Below are 18,681 nucleotides of genomic sequence, written 5' to 3'. Positions count from 1 at the left end.
TTATGAAACCAAGTCATAACTCATAATTTTCTTAAGAATGCCCTTCTGCGCCTTTTGTCGTGATATTTGCCAACTCATATCCTGTAGAATCCTCTACTAAGATATTTAAGCATAAAAAGTTAATGTAAATACCCTCACAAATATAATAGTGTAAGAGCATGTAAACACAATGCAATACCTCTAATTGGGAAAAAGTATTTTCAGAATTTTATTTGTCCTTTTTTTAATGTCTCAAATATATACATTATGCATTTTATTCATATGACAAGCATTACATACTAATTTGCGGACACAATTAGGTGGCTAATATAAAGTTCTATTTATATGTTAAATGATTTATGAATAAAAGCGATAAACATCTCATGCTAGTGACTTATAAAATATAAAATAGTTCAGTATAAATATTCACGCCCAAAATTTATCAGAACTTTATTTGGTGTTGTAACGTGATTGAGAATGAGTACACACCGAGGTTGGTGAATTTGGCGTGTTGCCGACCCATGAACATCAATGACGAGCGATTTTGATCTAGTAAAATAGACAGTATATAACAACATGACAGTTAGATGAATTTCAACGACGTCTCCTTCGTGATCTCATCAACAACCTCTACACACCAACAACCTTCTCCTTGATCTTACAGCTCTAGCGATCTTGTTCTCGCAACCTCAAACTTGTCCATTGACTTCATCTACCGCTCTCATGACCAAGCCTCTAGACTCACTCTTCCGTCTGAGTAGTCAATCTTTAACTAAACTTTGGATACATGAGGATCTACATCTGATCTATGTACTCATATATTCAATACAATTTCTAGTTTGGTTTTGTTCCATTGCAATACATATATCTCTTTTTTATATATTTTATGTATCCTTTTCAAATTTTGTTAATTTTATTATGATTTTTAACATGAACATGATCAGGGCATTATCTTGGTTTAACAGACTATCGTACTGTTAACTAAACTATCCTATCTGCATCACTATTTGATGCGCGACCTTCAAAAACTTAGCTAACCTATCAAGAGTTTGAAAACTTAGCTAACCTATCTGCATCAGTATTTGATGCGCGACCTTCAAAAGTAAACTTGCAATTAACTAAACTAGCTCGCTGCTTAATTTCAATAATGATAGAACTGTAATTGTTACTGCTGCTTTGAGTCTGAACCGATTATGAAGTTTTGGATCATCAAGTCCTCTGCTAGAGCCAAAGCTTCCCTGCATGACATCGCTTTGAGTGTAGCTACATCAGTGATCCCCAGAATAACTAGAGAGGAGCTGCCCATATATAGTCCATCCTCATCGCGGCACACTGTAGATGCAGCTCCTCTCATCTCAGATTTTGCTACACTTGCATCGACATGGATTTTGGCAAAACCCGGAGGTGGCGCCCTTGGCCTTGCCGTTGTTCTTCTACTCTCAGCTGACTCCTTTGCCTCCTTTTGCGTTGACATCTCTAGTTCAACAATAAATCTTTTAACGAACTCATATGTAGATGAGGGACTTTAATAAAACTCTTCATGTATAATTTTTCTCCGTGCCCACCATATTGCCCGCAAAGTGACTGACAACTTGACGAAAGCCTTATGTGATAATGCATCAATCATCGCAAACAACCACTGCTTGGCACTCGGTTCAGTAGTCTCGCATAAGTGCTCAGCCAACTCACCGTCGACAAGCAGCGCCCAGACGCACCTTGTGATGGTGCACTCAAGCAACGAGTGTCTCCAGGAGTCCACTAGTATAAAAAGGGTCAAATGTGAAGCACATTAGTGCCGGTTTGAATTTGAGCCGGCACTAATGTGTCCATTAGTGCCGGTTCCAACAGCTAGCCGGGCCGCTCTCATTAGTACCCGTTCGTGGTGAACCTTTAGCACCGATTCATGCCACGAACCGGTACTAATGAGAGTGGTGGCAGGATGTTGTCAGTCTGGGGCCCCTCCAGCACCTTTAGTACCGGTTCGTGTCACGAACCGGTACTAAAGGTCGTCCTACATAAACCCTTCGTCCACCCGAGCTCACTCTGTTCTTCCCCTTTCCCCTCTCCTCTCTATTCTTCCCCTCTTCCTCTCGAGCTCATCACACATTTTGCCCAAAATTTGTCAAGATTTGAAGGCCCCCATCCATTCAAATGATCACAAAGGTTAGCAACTTTGTCCTTTCATCTCTCATTGCTAGATTAGCTCTTGCAATGCTTTAGTAATTTGGGAGGAATTATATGTGCTAGTATTTGATTTATATGCAATTTGAGGTCAAAAATAACACTTAGTTTGCATATGTAGGTGTGGTTTACTTAGTGCCTTCTAAATCTCCGTCATAACCACCGTCGATCGCCCGCACCGTCCCGTCGCCGGCACCACCTTGTGGTGAGCCTCTTGTTCATGAATGTTTTATATAAAAAAATTGATGTTTGTGTGATTTGGATATATAGTTACTCGTATAATTATCTTACCCATACGTTGTTTGTTATACATAGTGCCATGGTTTTGATATCCGTCCCCGTCGGCCCTCATCCTTGTTATGATTCGGATGTGGTATATTCTCTTTTAAAACTATTTGTTGCATTTCGTGTTTATGACAAATTATGCCCATCAAGTTGACATAGATATTTTTATCTAGGAGGTATGTGAACCGGAAATTCCAACCGACCCTATTGTCGAGAGGTTAAATTTAGTTGAAAGAGAAAACGAGTATTTGAAAGAAAAATTGAAAAGAATTGAGGGAGAGAAGATGGAATTGGAGTTGCATGTTGCCGATGTCGTCGATGATCACAAGATCAAGATGGAGAAAATGCGCTTGAAGATTAGAAAGATTAGAAAATATGCCATTGATAGTGAGGCTTGGTATCATTATGCTATTGGATCAATTGTTACTTGCGATCTTGATCGCATTTGTTGTTGCATTTAAATGCCTTAGCTAGAGAGTTATTTGTTTGTTGCATTTAAGTGTTGTATGAACTTTATGTATGAACTTGTATTAATTTGGTCTTTTCGGTGTTGTGTAATGAAGATGAGCCGACAATGGATGTACGATAACCGATGCTCTCCCGAGTTCATTAATGACGTGCAAACTTTTCTGCTTGCGGCTGACGCAAACAAGCGGGCGGATGGTTTTATGCCTTGTCCATGTGCTGGCTGTAAGAATGATCACAATTACTCTAAGTCAAGAACCATTCACGTCCACCTGTTTGAGTCCGGTTTCATGCCCCACTATAATGTTTGGACCAAGCACGAAGAAAGAGGGGTTATGATGGAAGACAATGAAGAAGAAGAGGACGACGACACCTATCCTGGCCATGGGTTCCCTGAATACGATGATACAACAATGGGGGAAGAAGCTGAGCCGGCAATGCGGGAAGAAGCTGAAGAAGAGGCATCAGAGGAGCCCGTTGATGATCTAGGTCGGGCCATTGCCGATGCAAAGAGAAACTGCGCAAGTGATTTGGAGAAGAAGAAGTTGCAGCGCATGTTACAGGATCACAAGAAATTGTTGTACCCGAATTGCGAAGCTGACAAGAAAAAGTTGGGCACCACACTGGAATTGCTGCAATGGAAGGCAGAGAATGGTGTATCTGACAAGGGATTTGGAAAGTTGCTGGTAATGATAAAGAATATGCTTCCAAAGGACAACGAATTGCCCGAGAGTATGTACGAAGCAAAGAAGGTTGTCTGCCCTCTAGGGTTAGAGGTGCAGAAGATACATGCATGCCCATATGACTGCATTCTCTACCGCGATGAGTACGAGGATTTGAACGCTTGCCCGGTATGCGGTGCATTGCGCTATATATAAGATCAGCTGCGATGACCCTGGTGATGTCGAGGGCGAGCGCCCCAGGAAGAAGATTCCTGCCAAGGTGATGTGGTATGCTCCTATAATACCACGGTTGAAACGTTTGTTCCAAAACAAAGAGCATGCCAAGGCAATGCGATGTCACAGTGAAGACCGTAAGAAAGACGAAAAGTTGAGAGTACCTGCTGACGGGTCGCAGTGGAGAAAAATCGAGAGAAGGTACAGGCAGGAGTTTGCAGGTGACGCAAGGAACGTATGGTTTGGTCTAAGCGCAGATGGCATTAATCCTTTTGGGGAGCAGAGCAGAAACCATAGCACCTGGCCTGTGACTTTATGTTTGTATAACCTTCCTCCTTGGTTGTGCATGAAGCGGAAGTTCATTATGATGTCAGTGCTCATCCAAGGCCCTAAGCAACCCGGCAACGACATTGATGTGTACCTAAGGCCATTAGTTGAAGAGCTCTTACAGCTGTGGAATGGAACAGGTGTACGTGCGTGGGATGAGCACGGACAGGAAGAATTTGACCTAAAGGCGTTGCTGTTCATGACCATCAATGATTGGCCTGCTCTCAGTAACCTTTCAGGACAGACAAACAAGGGATACCGCACATGCACACACTGTTTGGATGATACCGACAATATGTATTTGGATAATTGTAGGAAGAATGTGTACCTGGGACATCGTCGATTTCTTCCGAGCAGGCATCCCGTAAGAAAGAAAGGCAAGCATTTCAAAGGTGAGGCGGATCACCGGACGAAGCCTCGCCACCGTACTGGTGCTGATGTACATGATATGGTCAAAGATTTGAAGGTAGTCTTTGGAAAGGGTCTTGGCGGACAACCTATTCCGAATGACGCTGACGTATGCGCACCCATGTGGAAGAAGAAATCCATATTTTGGGACCTGCCCTATTGGAAAGACCTAGAGGTACGCTCCGCAATCGACGTGATGCACGTGACGAAGAATCTTTGCGTGACCCTGCTTGGCTTCTTGGGCATGTATGAGAAGACAAAAGATACACCTGAGGCACGGGAGGACCAGCAACGTATGCACGGAAAAGACGGCATACATCAGGGTCATGCCAGCTACGCTCTTACCAAAGAAGAGAAGGAAATCTTCTTTGAATGCCTGCTCAATATTAAGGTACCGCCTGGCTTCTCGTCAAATATAAAGGGAATAATAAATATGGCAGAGAAAAAGTTCCAGAACCTAAAGTCTCATGACTGCCACGTGATTGTGACGCAACTGCTTCCGGTTGCATTGAGGGGGCTTCTGCTAGAAAACGTTCGATTAGCCATTGTGAAGCTATGTGCATTCCTCAATGCAATCTCTCAGAAGGTAATCGATCCAGAAATCATACCAAGGTTAGAGAATGATTTGGTGCAATGTCTTGTCAGTTTCGAGTTGGTGTTCCCACCGTCCTTCTTCAACATCATGACGCACATCCTAGTTCACCTATGCGAAGAGATTAACGTTTTGGGTCCTGTATTTCTACACAATATGTTCCCCTTTGAGAGGTTCATGGGAGTCTTAAAGAAATATGTTCATAACCGTGCTTGGCCAGAAGGAAGCATCTCCAAGGGCCATGAAAATGAGGAGGTCATTGAGTTTTTATTGACTTTATTCCTGACCTTAAGCCGATTGGAGTTCCTTAATCGCGGCATAAGGGCAGACTGGATGGAAAAGGCACGCTAGGAGGGGATCAAATAATATGTATGGACGGACATTCTCTCACTGAACCACACTACACAGTTCTACAGAATTCCGCCTTGGTGACTCCGTATATGGACGAACACAAGAATTTTCTATGCTCCAAACACCCGGAGCGGTCTAATGACTGGATTACACGTGAACAAACGAGGACTTTTGCCGGCTGGTTGCAGACACGTACCATGCATGACGCCTCTATTGAAGATGACCTGTACTCGATGTCCCAGTTACCATCTTCGAATATAATGACTTTCAAAGGGTACGAGATAAATGGGAATACATTTTACATGATCGCCCAAGATAAGAAGAGCACCAACCAAAACAGTGGTGTCCGCTTTGATGCAGCAACCAGGACGGGTACGGAAACATATTATGGTTACATAGAGGACATATGGGAACTTGACTATGGACGTGGTTTGAAGGTCCCTTTGTTTCGGTGCAAATGGGTCAATATGACACGAGGCAGGTTAACGGAAGACCCGCAGTACGGAATGACAACCGTGGATCTCAACAATCTTGCATATGCAGATGAACCATTCGTCCTAGCCAATGATGTGGCACAGATTTTCTATGTGAAGGACATGTCTACCAAGCCGAGAAAAAGAAAAGATAAGGAAGCGAATGCATCATACGATGAGCCAAAGCGCCACATAGTTCTTTCTGGGAAGAGAAACATCGTGGGAGTGGATGACAAGACAGACATGTAAGAAGATTATGAAAAGTTTGATGCAATTTCTCCATTCACAGTGAATATTGACCCGAGAATCCAGTTAAATGATGAAGATTTTCCATGGTTACGGCGCAAAGGGACACGCGCGAAGAAAAAGTTTCACACCCAAAGATCTAGGATGTGATCAGCTTCACTATCATCACTTTCTTCTGTGTTTCACACCCGGGGGGGATCTCTGTAATAGTTAGGGTAGTTATGTGTTTTGGCATTTGAAACGCGAAGAAATTTTATGTGCAAATAAATTCTTCATGCATTTACTGATTTTTTGAGCTAAATGACCCTGAAATTGAAAAACACTTCAAATAAACTCAGAAAAGGTTGAAAGTTGGCATGGTATCATAATTTCACCCACATAGCATGTGCAAAAAAGTAGAGAGGGTTTACGGCAAAAACTGCAGGCACTTCGTGTACAAAATGGATAGTCTCTTTCGAAGTATCAGGGTTTCGGACGAAAACTCATGTGTTACAAAGGCATTTCATTTTTTAAATAACCTAAGCATTACCAAATTGAATATAATGATAAAACACACTAATAATAAACATAAGAAAAAAGAATCACTGAAAAATCTATTTTCAAAGTTAAGTTATTCACAAACTATTGATTCACACAAATTTCAAATAATTCAAAATTTAAACTATTCGAATTTGAAAACTACCGGCACTAACATAAAGTTTGTAATTTTTTGTACCTAAAGCAAAAATATTCACAAAGAAACTCTAAATACAGCAAAAAAACAACGAAAAAAATAAAAATAATAAAGCAAAAAAAAGAAAATAAAAAAGCCCGCCTACTGCGCCACAGCGGCCTGCATACGACTAGAAACCCAACATGTTGTTGGGCCAGGATGCAGACCCGCAAAGGCCCAGTAGGCCCACAAGGCAGCACAGAACATGTAGGCCTAGTAGGCCTGCTTTGGAGAGGAGCTCGAGAGAGCTACCGCACTGGGGCTTATAAAGCAGTGCGGACGCCCCTCGGCTATCGAGGTGGGACTAAACATGCCGCACCGCACCTGCGCCAGCGCACCCCCTTTAGTACCGGGTGGTGGCTCAAACCGGTACTAAAGGGGGGTCTTTAGTACCTGTTGGAGCCACCACCCGGTACTAAAGGTAGGTGCTTCCCGACGCTTGGCCTGGCCAAAATTGACCTTTAGTACCGGTTGGTGGCTCCAACCGGTACTAAAGGCCCATCCTATATAAGAAAACACTTCAAACAATTCAGTTTCTCATCTGCTTCTTCTCCTCTGCCCCGTCGCCCGCCTCCCCCCGTCGCCGCCCCCGTCACCACCCCTCGTCGACGCCCCCGTCGCCGTCCTGTCCCCGTCCCCGTCCCCGTCGTCGCCGCCCCGGCCGTCCCCGTCCCCGTCGCCGCCCCGTCCCCGTCGTCGCCGCGCCCCGCCCCGTCGTCCCGTCGTCCCCGCCGGGCCCGTCCCCGTCCCCATCCCTGTCGTCGCCATCCCCGTCGTCGTCGCCCGTCGCCGTCCCCGTTGCCGCCCCCCGTCGCCTCGCCTCGCAGATGAGTTCTGATAACCCACAAGTATAGGGGATCAATTGTAGCCTCTTTCGATAAGTAAGAGTGTCGAACCCAACGAGGAGCTAAAGGTAGAACAAATATTCCCTCAAGTTCTATCGACCACCGATACAACTCTACGCGCTCTTAATGTTCGCTTTACCTAGAACAAGTATGAAACTAGAAGTACTTTGTAGGTGTTTTTGGATAAGCTTGCAAGAATATAAAGAGCACGTAAATAAAAAGTAGGGGCTGTTTAGATAAATACACAATAAAGTAAATGTAGCGAGTGTGGAAAAGTGGTGGTAGGAGTTGCGAAATTATCCCTAAGCAATTGACCACTTTACTAGACCGATAGCAAGTTTTATGTGGGAGAGGCCACTGCTAGCATGTCATCCCTGACTTGGAATTCTATGCACTTATGATTGGAACTATTAGCAAGCATCCGCAACTACTAACGTTCATTAAGGTAAAACCCAACCATAGCATTAAGATATATTGGTCCCCCTTCAATCCCGTATGCATCAATTTCTATGCTAGGTTGAAGCTTCTGTCACTCTTGCCCTCCAATACATAGTCCTATCAACATACAACTAACCCTATGGTGTGATCCACGCGCGCGCTCATATGATGGGCACCAAAGGACAGCAACATAACCACAAGCAAATTAAATCAATCATAGCAATTCATCAACCACCGATAGGACAACGAAAATCTACTCAGACATCATAGGATGGCAACACATCATTGGATAATAATATGAAGCATAAAGCACCATGTTCAAGTAGAGGGTACAGCGGGTTGCGGGAGAGTGGACCGCTGTAGATAGAGGGGGGGAAGGTGATGGAGATGTTGGTGAAGATGATGGAGGTGTTGGTGTAGATCGCGGTGATGATGATGGCCCCCGGCGGCGTTCCGGCGCCACCGGAAGCGAGGGGGAGAGAGCCCCCCTCCTTCTTCTTCTTCCTTGACCTTCTCCCTAGATGGGAGAAGGGTTTCCCCTCTCGTCCATGGTCTCCATGGCGTGGGAGGGGCGAGAGCCCCTCCGAGATTGGATTTGTTTCTCTCTGTTTCTGTGCTCTCCGTCTGGTGCCCTTTCACCGTTTCGTGTATATATGGAGATCCGTAACTCCGATTGGATTGAAACCTTCGCCGCGATTTTTTTAACCAAAAATTAGCTTTCTTGTGTCCGAAGTTGAGCAGCAACTGCCTTACGGGTGGCCCACGTGGGTCAGGGGCACGCCTAGGGGGGGCAGGCGTGCCCCCTGCCTCGTGGCCACCTCGGGCACCGTCTCGTGTTGATTCTTCTTCCGGAATTTTCCAAATATTCCAAAAATATTCTTCGTTCGTTTTTATCCCGTTTGGATTCCGTTTGATATGGGGTTTCTGCGAAACATAAAACATGCAACAAACAGGAACTGGCACTGGGCACTGGATCAATATGTTAGTCCCAAAAATAGTATAAAAAGTTGCCAAAAAGTATATGAAAGTTGTAGAATATTGGCATGGAACAATCAAAAATTATAGATACGACGGAGACGTATCAGCATCCCCAAGCTTAATTCCTGCTCATCCTCGAGTAGGTAAATGATAAAAATATAATTTTTGATGTGGAATGCTACCTAGCATAATCTTGATCATGTATCTAATCATGGCATGAATATTAAGACACGAGTGATTCAAAGCAATAGTCTATCATTTGACATAAAACAATAATACTTCAAGCCTACTAATAAAGCAATCATGTCTTTTCAAAATAACATGGCCAAAGAAAGTTATCCCTAGCTACAAAATCATATAGTCTGGCTATGCTCCATCTTCACCACACAAAATATTCACATCATGCACAACCCCGATGACAAGCCAAGCAATTGTTCTCAAACACTTTTGACGTTCTCAAACCTTTTCAACTTTCACGCAATACATGAGCGTGAGCCATGGACATAGCACTATAGGTGGAATAGAATATGATGAGGGTTATGTGGAGAAGACAAAAAGGAGAAAGTCTCACATCGACGCGGCTAATCAACGGGCTATGGAGATGCCCATTAATAGATATCAATGTGAGTGAGTAGGGATTGCCATGCAACGGATGCACTAAGAGCTATAAGTGTATGAAAGCTCAAACTGAAACTAAGTGGGTGTGCATCCAACTTGCTTGCTCATGAAGACCTAGGGCATTTGAGGAAGCCCATCGTTGGAATATACAAGCCAAGTTCTATAATGAAAATTCCCACCAGTATATCAAAGTGATAACTCAAGAGACTTTCTATATGAAGAACATGGTGCTACTCTGAAGCACAAGTGTGGTAAAAGGATAGTAACATTGCCCCTTCTCTCTTTTTCTCTCATTTTTTTATTTTATTTCTTTTTTATTTTTATTTTATTTTTTTGGTGGGCTTCTTTGGCCTCTTTTTTTATTTGGGCTTCTTTGGCCTCTTTTATTTTTGATAACCTCACATGGGACAATGTTCTAATAATGATGATCATCACACTTTTATTTACTTACAAATCAATATTACAACTCGATATCTGGAACAAAGATATGACTCTATATGAATGCCTCCGGCGGTGTACCGGGATGTGCAATGATCTAGCGTAGCAATGACATCAAAAAACGGACAAGCCATGAAAACATCATGCTAGCTATCTTACGATCATGCAAAGCAATATGACGATAAATGCTCAACTCATGTATATGATGATGATGGAAGTTGCATGGCAATATATCTCGGAATGGCTATGGAAATGCCATGATAGGTAGGTATGGTGGCTGTTTTGAGGAAGATATAATGAGGCTTATGTGTGACAGAGCGTATCGTATCACGGGGTTTGGATGCACCGGCGAAGTTTGCACCAACTCTCGAGGTGAGAAAGGGCAATGCGCGGTACGGAAGAGGCTAGCAATGATGGAAGGGTGAGAGTGCGTATAATCCATGGACTCAACATTAGTCATAAAGAACTCACATACTTATTGCAAAAATCTATTAGTCATCGAAACAAAGTACTACGCGCATGCTCCTAGGGGGATAGATTGGTAGGAAAAGACCATCGCTCGTCCCCGACCGCCACTCATAAGGAAGACAATCAATTAATAAATCATGCTCCGACTTCGTTACATAACGGTTCACCATCGTGCATGCTACGGGAATCACAAACTTCAACACAAGTATTTCTACAATCCACAACTACCCACTAGCATGACTCTAATATCACCATCTTTATATCGCAAAACTATTGTAAGGAATCAAACATATCATATTCAGTGATCTACAAGTTTTATGTAGGATTTTATGACTAACCATGTGAATGACCAGTTCCTGTCATCTCTCTAAATAGATATAAGTGAAGCAAGAGAGTTTAATTCTTTCTACAAAAGATATGCCCACGCTCTAACAAATATAAGTGAAGCAAAAGAGCATTCTACAAATGGCGGTTTTCTATGTGAAGAGAAACAGGCAATCCAAACTTCAAATGATATAAGTGAAGCACATGAAGCATTCTATAAAGCCATACTCAAAAGATATGAGCGAAGTGCAAAGAGCATTCTTATAAATCAACCAAGGACCATCTCATACCAGCATGGTGCATAAAAGAAAAAATGAAAACTAAAGCAAAAGACGCTCCAAGATCTGCACATATCACATGAACGAAACGAATCCGAAAAAATACCGATACTTGTTGAAGAAAGAGGGGATGCCTTCCGGGGCATCCCCAAGCTTAGACGCTTGAGTCTCCTTGAATATTTACTTGGGGTGCCTCGGGCATCCCCAAGCTTGAGCTCTTGCCTCTCTTCCTTCTTCTCACATCGAGACCTTCTCGATCATCGAACACTTCATCCACACAAAACTTCAACAGAAAACTCGGTAAGATCCGTTAAGTATAATAAAGCAAATCACTACTCTAAGTACTGTCGCAAACCAATTCATATTTTGTTTTTGCATTATGTCTACTGTAATATAAATTTTTCATGGCTTAATCCACTGAAAGAAATCAATAGTTTCATCAAAACAAGTAAACTATGCATCAAAAACAGAATCTGTCTAAAACAGAACAGTATGTAACAATCTGAACATTAACCATACTTCTGGTACTTGAAAAATTATGCCACAATTAGGAAAAATAAACAATTTGTTTAGAAAGACAGTGCAAAAAGAATCAGAACCATTTGACATTCCAGTAAAAAAATTAAAAATCGCGCACTACAGCCAAAGTTTCTGTCCTGCACCGTACGTACAAACCAACAAGCATTGTAAACATCCTAAAGGCAAACCTTGGCACATTATTTTTATTCTTAAACTTTATAAAAGCACACAACAGAAATAAATGACTCTCTAAAACTTCCGGGTTGTCTCCTTGGCAGCGCTTTCTTTAAAGCCATTAAGCTAGGCATATAGTGCTCAAGTAGTGAATCCACCCGGATCCCAAGGTATATCAAAGCCAATTTTAATTAGCAATGATTTGGCATTTAGTAGTGAGCACAAAGTAACAAAAATCAAGCAATGGCGAAGTCTAACTCTCTTCCTATGCATTGGCATGTCATAAAAGAACAATTCATGCACACATAGTAAAGGCCAATGCATAGTATAAGCAGTTTCTTGCAATTTTATCGTGTTGGAATCATAAAGAGGCGGAGATGTAGTTCCTCTCTCATAATAATTGCAAGTAGGAGCAGCAAGCACATGCATATTATATCTATCAAAATCATCATGTGTAACGGTAAAAGCCAACCCATCAATATAATCCTTAATAAAAGCAAACTTCTCCGATATAGTGTAGTTTGGAGAATTCAAAAAGATAATAGGACTATCATGTGTGGGTGCAATAGCAACAATTTCATGTTTAACATAAGGAACTATAGCAAGTTCATCTCCATAAGCATAATTCATATTGGCATCTTGGCCACAAGCATAGCAAGCATCATCGAAAAGGGATATTTCAAGAGAATCAACGGGATCATAACAATCATCATAGCAATCATCCTTCAGTAAGCACGAAGGGAAATTAAACAATGTATGAGTTGAAGAGTTACTCTCATTAGAAGGTGGGCACGGGTAGCTAATCCGCTCTTCCTCCTTTTGTTCTTCGCTCTCCTCCTCATCTTTTTCATCCAATGAGCTCACAGTTTCATCAATTTCTTCTTTCATAGACTCCTGCAAGATATTATTCTCTTCTTGGACAGCGGAGTAGTCCTCAATATATGGTTCAACATAGGCATTAGAAGCATAATTATCATAGCAATATTTAAGTATGGCAAAATTTTCAGATTTGTAAAGAGTAGCACCATACTTTTCAATCAAAGAAGCAATTTCATAAGCACCCTTAAAAGCAACAAATTCTTCAATTTGTTGAACATCATAGTAACTATAAACACCTTTAGCATATGAAGATACGATTCCATTATCACTAAACTCACATTGATAGGGACGGTGTTTCTTAGGGTTTTCAGAACAACAAGTAAAATCATATATTTCACATAAATTCCAAGCATAGCACTGCAAACGATGAATTTGACCCAGTAAAAGTTTCCCTTTTTCAGATATGCGGTGTCGCACATAACAAGCATGATCATCTAAGGATTTGCCCTCAACTAAGCTAGTTGGGGTTTCGGCACGAGCACATAGGGATCGAAGATGATCCAAGTAAAAAGCTTCAGGAGTGTGATGGATTTTGAGTGGTTCTTCAACCATTGGTTCAGTAGGTACAACTAATTTTTTTGGTATTTTGCTTTTCCTACCCATAACTAAAGATAGAAAACAACTAAGAACAGAAAATAAAAATTACTTAGTGATAAAGCAAACAAGCACACACGAGAATATTCACCCCACGCTATTGCTCCCCGGCAACGGCGCCAGAAAAAGGTCTTGATAACCCACAAGTATAGGGGATCAATTGTAGCCTCTTTCGATAAGTAAGAGTGTCGAACCCAACAAGGAGCTAAAGGTAGAACAAATATTCCCTCAAGTTCTATCGACCACCGATACAACTCTACGCACGCTTAACGTTCGCTTTACCTAGAACAAGTATGAAACTAGAAGTACTTTGTAGGTGTTTTTGGATAAGCTTGCAAGAATATAAAGAGCACGTAAATAAAAGGTAGGGGCTGTTTAGATAAATACACAATAAAGTAAATGTAGCGAGTGTGGAAAAGTGGTGGTAGGAGTTGCGAAATTGTCCCTAAGCAATTGACTACTTTACTAGACCGATAGCAAGTTTTATGTGGGAGAGGCCACTGCTAGCATGTCATCCCTGACTTGGAATTCTATGCACTTATGATTGGAACTATTAGCAAGCATCCGCAACTACTAACGTTCATTAAGGTAAAACCCAACCATAGCACTAAGATATATTGGTCCCCCTTCAATCCCGTATGCATCAATTTCTATGCTAGGTTGAAGCTTCTGTCACTCTTGCCCTCCAATACATAGTCCTATCAACATACAACTAACCCTATGGTGTGATCCACGCGCGCGCTCATATGATGGGCACCAAAGGACAGCAACATAACCACAAGCAAATTAAATCAATCATAGCAATTCATCAACCACTGATAGGACAACGAAAATCTACTCAGACATCATAGGATGGCAACACATCATTGGATAATAATATGAAGCATAAAGCACCATGTTCAAGTAGAGGGTACAGCGGGTTGCGGGAGAGTGGACCGCTGTAGATAGAGGGGGGAAGGTGATGGAGATGTTGGTGAAGATGATGGAGGTGTTGGTGTAGATCGCGGTGATGATGATGGCCCCCGGCGGCGTTCCGGCGCCACCGGAAGCGAGGGGGAGAGAGCCCCCCTCCTTCTTCTTCTTCCTTGACCTTCTCCCTAGATGGGAGAAGGGTTTCCCCTCTGGTCCATGGTCTCCATGGCGTGGGAGGGGCGAGAGCCCCTCTGAGATTGGATCTGTCTCTCTATCTCTCTCTGTTTCTGTGCTCTCCGTCCGGTGCCCTTTCACCGTTTCGTGTATATATGGAGATCCGTAACTCCGATTGGATTGAAACCTTCGCCGTGATTTTTTTACCAAAAATTAGCTTTCTTGCGTCCGAAGTTGAGCAGCAACCGCCTTACGGGTGGCCCACGAGGGTCAGGGGCGCGCCCAGGGGGGCAGGCGCGCCCCCTGCCTCGTGGCCACCTCGGGCACCGTCTCGTGTTGATTCTTCTTCCGGAATTTTCCAAATATTCCAAAAATATTCTCCGTCCGTTTTTATCCCGTTTGGATTCCGTTTGATATGGGTTTTCTGCGAAACATAAAACATGCAACAAACAGGAACTGGCACTGGGCACTGGATCAATATGTTAGTCCCAAAAATAGTATAAAAAGTTGCCAAAAAATAAATGAAAGTTGTAGAATATTGGCATGGAACAATCAAAAATTATAGATACGACGGAGACGTATCAAGTTCCTGCCCCGGCCGCCATGTCCACACACACACACACACATTGTTTTTTAGTTTTTTAGTTATAGAAATTTTTCTGTTTTTTAGTTATAGAAATGTTAGATTTTTTTCTGTTTTTTAGTTATAGAAATATTAGAAATGTTATAAATTTTTCTGTTTTTTAGTTATAGAAATATTTATAGAAATGTTAGCAATTTTAGAATTAGTTTTAGCTAGATGAATTAGATTAATGTCAAATTGTTAGACAAATTTAGAATTTGCATATGGAATTTTAGTTATCACAATCCAATTATTTAAAAAATGTTACTTTTTGCAGGCATATAGTATTTGTTCTCAACGATGCCCGGCCCTCATCCTCGCCGTCGACCCGTTCGCGACGACGTCCGGCTGACCCATGTCCAGGACTGGGCTCCGCCGGGCTGGCACTGGGAGGTGCTACCTGCAGGGGCGCGCCGCTTGGTGAGGAACCCGGCCTCGGGTCCCGTCGTCGACCCTGATCTCCTTTGGTGGCGTTCGCGTGGGCCATATTCAGTGCAGAGGGAGCCGGCCCCGCCGGAGGTGGTGCGTCGTCGTGTCAGGGAGGAGGACGAGCACGTCCATCGCTACATGGCTGCTATGGACGTCAGGTTCTCCAATACCTGGCAGGTTCTTTGGGCAAATGACTGGAGATATGATCCTGCGATGGTTCCTTCTCTTTGGGTGTCCACCGCCCGCGCCCCATGAACCTCGAGTGGCCTAGATTCTTCTGTAGTACTCGATCTTTATTAGCTACCTAGCCAGTGATGTATTCGAGATTATATATTATTAGAGACGATGTATTCGAGATTATATATTATTCGAGACGATGTATTCGAGATTATATATTATTCGAGACAATGCATATTATGTACTATATGATTCAGTTTTCCCTTATTGATTGCATCCATGCATTGTAATTTGAATACTAAATTGTTTTATATTTCTTCTGGATTAGTTAAATAAAAACTATGGCGGACAATACCGGTAGAGAGGGAGAAGAGGCCCTGTTCGAGATCATACGCAGCCCTCGCAGGCCGGATGATTTGAATGAAGCAGATGACGGCTCCCATATCTGAACAATACCGGGGAGGGTGATGATAAGATATTCGATCTCGACGACCGAGCTGATGAAGTCATGAACTATGATTATGATTCTGATTATGATGACGCAGACAATGTTGATCTTGAAATAACAAATACTACCGGCGAGGTATATATTTATATAACCAGGCATCTGGTGATCATCACATGTTTTTTTATTTGAAGATATATTAACGAATCGATCTTTCTTCTTTCAGCCCTCCGGATCGAGCAAATATGCTTCTACAGACAGCAGGACAAAGCGAGGCCCGGGCAAAAAGTTGAAGGAGGGTGTAAAGTACAACATCGACTCCATCAAAGCTAATGGCGAACCCCTCATGCCTAAGAACATTGCGAACAAGTTCGTTCGTCAGTGTGGAGTTCTTGTGAAGGACCAACTCCCGATCTCCATTCAAGAATGGAAAGAGCTAAAAAAAATAAACGTCCAGATGTTACTTGGGTCGATGACAGAGCAAAAAACGCTTTGGGGATCTCTGATGGAACATTTCACGCTACCAGATCATTTCACTGATGCAGATGTGCAGAAAGTCAAGGACGCTGCTCTTAGGAAGATGGCAGTTGCATTCAACACCCACAAGAAAACTGTATGGGCCAACTACGTCGCTGTAGAAAGGAAGACTCCAGAATTCAAGGGAACACTGGAGAAGCAAAGAGAACACTGGCCCGCTTTCGTGAAATTCAAGGAATCAGAATTATCTAAGGAACGGTCGAGAAAAAACAAGGCCAATGCCGCAAAAAAGACGCAGTTCCATAGGCTAGGGCCAGGTGGCTACGCGGTGGCAATGCCTAAGTGGGATAAGTCTGAGCAAGATATGCTGAATGCAGGGGTCACTCCAGTTACTAGGAGCTGGCTCCCCAGGTGCAGAACTTGGTTCTATGCGCATGGGGGGCGTTGGACCCGAAGACAGGCCTGGTATCAAAGAAGGCAAATCTAAAAGGAGCCGAAGAGAAGTTACTTCAAGCAATAGAAGATGCTCGAACGGGGGTGTTCACCCCCAGCAGAGAGAACGACAAGCTTACACGCGCCCTGGGAAATCCTGAACACCCGGGAAGAACACGAGGCAAGGGCATTATTCCCTGGTATGAGGGCTTTTCGGAATGGAAGGACGACTACAGGACCCGTGCAAGAAGGAAGATGGAGGAGGAGAAGAAGAGGAAGATGGAGGAGGAGCAGAGGAAGCAGGAAGCAGAACGCCTTCAAGGCCTAGAAGCAAGTCACGCGGACTTGGCACTCAAATTCCAGCGGTAGCAGCAGCAGATCGACTCACTTAGCCAGGAAAGGGGGTCTCAGCAGTGGCAGCAGCTAGCGGATGATCCAGCATTGGATAGCACCGTCCCATCCATGCCGAGAAGCAGCGTTGGTTCCTCCCCGGGCGACGCACTGCTGGATAGATACCCTGTGGATGACATCATGGAGAACACTAACTGTGAGCTACACTTCAAAATGAAGAACATATCCATGAAGGTGGCGGACGCCGTTGCTTTTACTCATACCCCCGAAGCAACCTTCCATTGCAACCCGATTCCAGTGGGCTATGCTCGTGTCTTGGTTGATGAGGTGGTGGACCAATATTCGGGGCTAGAGCTTGACATTCCTGGAGGTGACGACGAGCACACACTGGGAGAGGCAATACATCGTATCATCCTATGGAGAAAGGATTGCATCATCTTTCGAAGGCCACCGACACCGCGTCAGCCGACTCCTCCTCGGAGAAGTCCGCCACCGAGTCAGCAGACTCCCGCTCCTCCAAGTCCACGAACGCGTGAGCCGACTCCTGCTCAAAGTCCGCCACCGTGTCAGCAGACTCCCGCTCCTCCAAGTCCACGAACGCGTGAGTCGACTCCTCCTCGAAGTCCGCCACCGTGTCAGCAGACTCCCGCTCCTCCAAGTCCACCAATGCGTGAGCAGACTCCTGCTCCAACTCAGCCACGTCAGCCGTCTCCGCCGCCTCAGCCATCGCAGAAGAGAGCCGCCGCAGCTATGGTGCGTAGCGGTACGAGTCGAGGTAGTACAGGAGGTACAGGCGGAGGCAAGCGATATAAACATGGTCCAAGCCTCGCTCCTCTTCCTCAGAGGCCTTACGACATGACCGAGGAGCAAAACGCAGCCATAGTGCAGGCCCAAGTGGACGCCCATTTTGGACCGAAACCGGCACCGCCGCCAAGGGAGAAAGTGCCTGAGGAAAAGATTGACCACTTCATTCGTATGGCTAGACCACCAGCTCCCAAGCCTGTTGACTCAGACTATGAGCGCCAAATCAGGAAGGCACATCGAGCACGACTACAGAAGGAAGCGAGCTCGAGCTCGAGCCAACAAGCAGCTGGCAAAAAATGCGGGAAAACCGTTCCCCAGCTGGGAGAACAGGCGGCGCAATCGACCCCCCCCCCCCCCCCCCCCCCGCTTATTGTGCCAACAGCACATGAG

The sequence above is a fragment of the Aegilops tauschii genome, chromosome 3 (genome assembly GCF_002575655.3).
Source record: "Aegilops tauschii subsp. strangulata cultivar AL8/78 chromosome 3, Aet v6.0, whole genome shotgun sequence".
Classification (NCBI taxonomy): Eukaryota; Viridiplantae; Streptophyta; class Magnoliopsida; order Poales; family Poaceae; genus Aegilops; species Aegilops tauschii.
This window is presented reverse-complemented; position numbering follows the sequence as displayed.